General features: G+C 37.8%; 1 pseudogene; it reads right to left on the minus strand.

Annotated features, from left to right (window-relative positions):
* Positions 1-3,063: 3,063 nt before the first annotated feature.
* Positions 3,064-4,629, minus strand: part of LOC137982086 (uncharacterized) — an 18,510-nt pseudogene continuing 16,944 nt past the window's right edge.

Here is a 4,629-nt window from a genome sequence, read left to right on the forward strand (position 1 = left end):
TGGCTACTGGTAAATTGTTTTAATCAAATGACTTCGAGGGCACCCAAGGAGAATATAGTTCAAAACCACTTAAACATAGAATTGTTAAACGTATTTTAGTATTTAAACGGTAGATATAGGCATATTTTTATCCCCTAAAATTTTTTTTTCTGTTCGGATTCCCAAGCTGAAAGTCTAGTGATCCGAAAATTATAGCGATCAAAATTTACCTTTTCGATAATTTTAGCCAGAAAAAAGGCTCCCGAAAATTCTAGATGACCTTTTAAGGGTAGAAATCAGTTAAAAATGGGCAATTTTACCATTTTTCAGATGTTCGAAAATCCTAGGAGAGGCAGGCAAGCACTTCCGAACAGATGTTTTCCGAAGATTGAAGTTGGGTGTCCCTCTGACTTTTCCCAGCACTACCACCTCCATGCATTTTAAACAAAGAAACTGGTTCAACATTTTGTGACTTCAGGCTGTTGAGGTTTTCATTTTATTTCTCAGTAGTCCATGAAAGCACCCTGTTGTAAGCTTTGCGTTGCATTTTATTTAGTGATCTAACTGACTGACGTAATTGATCATCAGATATTTCTGTTGGCTGATTATACATTGTTATTGCTGATGGACTGTGATTTTCAGTAGTTTGGGGATTTGCAGCAAGCTCCGAGGGTACTTGTTCATCGAACACCTCATCTACTGATGATTCATCTTGGAATTCTAGTTGTATTTCAGTATTCTCTTGATCATTTATAGGGTCATATGAATGTACGACAGTGCCCTGCTTGTTTCTTAGCCATTCTAGTTCTTCTGTTACTACTAAATAGCTGATAGAGATCATGTAGTGTGCAGCAAAAGTTGTCTTAACTGTGTAAATGGCAATAAGAGAAAGATTAGCAGTGAGTCATAAACTGTAAAATTCTGAACAGGTCCTGAAATCTGAAGCATACTTAAGGACGTTCGCGCGAAAATTTTTCAACATTGATTTTTTTCTGAAACTTTTACCACTGTAAGATGATGAGTTAGTTATGTCAGAAATGTAAAAAAAATGGGGAGTCACCGACTTCGTTTTGGAGAGAACATGCCCGGAAAAACACCCAAAATGTGACAAAATCGGGCTTCGTTAGCCAATAAGGCCAGTGTCTGTAAACCAAAATACATTGCAATTAAATCTTTGAAGTGAAATCTTCTCTGCCACATATTGTTTAAGTGGACTTATTAAGTGAATTTAGTCAACTGGTGAGGTTCCTTAAAGATCAAGTTCGCATTTAGCGACCACAGTTTCACGCGCCTTGCAGCCGCAAGATGGCAGGATTTGATGTCCCGTGAGCAGAAATCTTGAAATTTTTTTAACTTCCCACATTGATTTTTTGTTCATTTTTGGACAACGTGGAGGTAATTGTAAATTAAATCTGTTTCTGGAAAGAAAAATTGGGGTCACCGGACGTCCAAGACCGTTAAATCTAGGCAAAGCTATAGCAATGGCCTTTTGCCCTACCATTTCTCATTTTATTACTTAGCGCGCGCGCTCGTGTATGACGTGGCGTGTGCATTTGCGTGCGCAGTAAGGATGCGCAGAAACAATTGGCGCGAACGTCCTTAAGGAATCCATTTCAGTACTGCACTGTTATGGTAAATTTCCAAACCAATCACGCATCGTAAAAGTGACACCGCAGTACCAAATTCTGTAACGGCCTAATGGAGTTAAGCTAAGCATAAGACCCCAAGTACGCATTGCGGACCTATTTTTTTGAACAGACGGTAATTATTGTGCTCAAGTTTTCAAACGACGCCAAAGACCCAAAAGTCTATAATTCGCGAAACCCGCCAAAGATATTCAGAATTTAGAGTTTTAACATCGACACTTAGCACTTTGCGTTTTGCCAAAAATTAAAGAACGGGCTGGAGTTTAGCTTATTTCTTGCCCTTATCGGAAAATACAGAGAAACTAGACAAGTTGATGTATGCCAACCTGAGGATGTCACGTGACCAAGGTCTCTGCAAACGTTTGAAACCAGCGGCAACCCTTTAACGGCAAGTTTTTTCTACCATTAAAAATTAAACAGCCTCACGTTTAAAGGGAAGAAATAGGTTTTTATACCCGCCTGCAATGTGCAAGATGGAGTTTTGGAACTAGAATGAATAAACTGATCATATTTTTAGGGGCGAAAAGTTGACGAAAAACAACATGTCTAGCGAGCAAGTCGAACGCCTAGCTAAAATTTGAAACCCTGTCAACCTGAGAAACGCCTAGCCGCAAAGCTTCCCAAGACAAAGTTCCCTAAAGCCCTGGCCAAACGAGAGCGAGAGTTGATGAGAGTTGACGAGAGTTGAAACTCTCGCTCTCGTTTGGCCAGGGCTTAATATTCATTATTTTGTTACAAACAGCAGGTTCACGTAAACGCAAGCTCAGATCAAAGGCTCACGAAACTCAGTGAAATCCCTCAAAGAACACAATCAGTATTTCCCGTTTCAGCGAGCTTTTATTTGTGTTAATAACAGTGGTTATATCAAACTCCAAAGCAATTACAACTTAGTAAGAGGAAAATTTTATACAACAAACTAAAGACACACTCGAAAACCCGAAAATCGACTTTCTCTCTCCATCTTACAAAGAAGTGTAAGAGAAAAACACAGGTCACAATCCCTTGTTTCAGCAATACTGGAACACCATGAAACTTCTGCGAACTCTCAGGTTACACAGTCGCGTTAGGCCAAGCGGAAGTAATAAAGGATCGAGGTCGTTACAGTACTGGTGGAAAAATGAACTACGACATGTTACCTTCGTGGATTAAAGAAAGCTGGGGGACCATTTGTTATGAGCCCCTGTATGAATTTATTACGCCTCTACTTTTTTGAACGCTGAACTGAGTCTCGCAAACACCTTCCTTTTTAGGATGTTGCATGGGAGTTCGCCATCGAAGTTTCGATTCTACGTCAAAAATACAGAAATATACAAAAATATACGTTAAAAAATGATTATGTTAAAAAGATATATATAAAAGCAACTGAGGTAACACGTTTGATAGTGAAAAACCATCAATCTCCCCCAAGTAATTTCTTATTGCGATACTCACTGTTTACAAACATTTCGTTTGTTTTTTAAACTTGCTATTTACGAAAACAAAAGAACCCTTTGTTTCGACAGCCAATCAACATCTAGGAAATAAATAGGACGTAATTGAAAACAACAAAATGTCCACAATAGCGATGTTTATCGTAACGTCATCTGTTACCATTCGTGAACAATTTCTTTAGGAGGTTACGGCTCGCAGAAAGGAATTAGCCACTATCAAAAATACCATAACACTCTTTGCATAAGCACTGTTTTTATTTTGTAAGTCCTAAGGGAAACTGGAAACAATGCTTATGCAACACTTTGGAGAGACAAAGAGTATTATGGTATTTTTGATAGTGGTTAATTTGGTGCCTCCTTCCCCTTTTTCTGTCAATTCTGAAATGAGAACTATAATAATCTCACCAAACTGTTGAAAGTGTTTGGAAAAATACGATGCCATAACATTTTCATGCGAAATTCCTCCATTACCACACCGCACAGAACCAGGTTTTCACTGTGATTCTCTCCAAAGGATCAAAGTCGAATTCATTTTTATAAAAGTGAGACACTGTTCGGTTTCTAATTTTAAAAATATCCTATTCTATAACGCTTAGCAAGACTATAACAACACTCAGTCTTAGCTTGATAATGATATTAAAAACTGAATTTTTATCACTTAAAAACATTGTTACCAATTACTATTAGTACATTTTTTAACATCTAAATACTAATTGAAATGTTGAAAATTCTGATAGTACGTACTCTTACAGATTTTCCGACACTTGCAATCAATGATGTTCAAGTTAGTCAAGTTGCTATCACAAAATCATTTGGGGTGATTATTGATGACAAACTTGAGTAGCCATATCGAGAAACTAGCTAAGAAAGTCGCTTCTGTCATTAATTGAGGTCATACAACGAGTAAGGCACCTTGTTCCTCAAGCAACCTGATATCAAATATACCAATTCCTGACACAAAAACTCTTTGATTATTGCAATTGTACTGTTTGGGGAAACTATGGGATAACTTTGCAGAATAAGTCACAAAAGGTACAAAATGGAGCAGCCCGTGTTTTGACTTTTTTTTGAAACTATGACGCGAATGCGGGTTACTTATTCGAACTTCGGCTCACCAGCAGCACCGTGATTCAAAGACCTACGATGGTTTGCAAGTCTCTACACGAGTTGTCCACAAACTATTTAAGGGACTCTAGGAATAAACTAAATGTTCGATTACTGCGTACTAACATTTAGCCGTGTGAAAATAAAGATTACCATATTTATGCCTAGCGCCGTTAGAAATCACGACCTATTTAAATGTTTTGGAGAATTGCTCCCATTAAATTTACACAAGAAATTCTTCTCAATTTTGCACATTTGTGCAACGCTTGTAAGGCGCGTACAAAAACGATTATTAAAGTGAAATAGGTCGCAACCGCATTTTACCTTCCATTCCATTCTTTTCTATCCCACTCTAATTCTAGGTCTATCCTAGTTCTAACTCTCAGTGCAGCGCGCAGTTTAGCACGTTAAACACAGATTTTTATTTATGATTTAAAATGTTGCGCATGTTTGAGCGTTTAGTTAATGAT

The sequence above is a fragment of the Montipora foliosa genome, chromosome 1 (assembly GCF_036669935.1).
Source record: "Montipora foliosa isolate CH-2021 chromosome 1, ASM3666993v2, whole genome shotgun sequence".
In the NCBI taxonomy this organism is placed as follows: Eukaryota; Metazoa; Cnidaria; class Anthozoa; order Scleractinia; family Acroporidae; genus Montipora; species Montipora foliosa.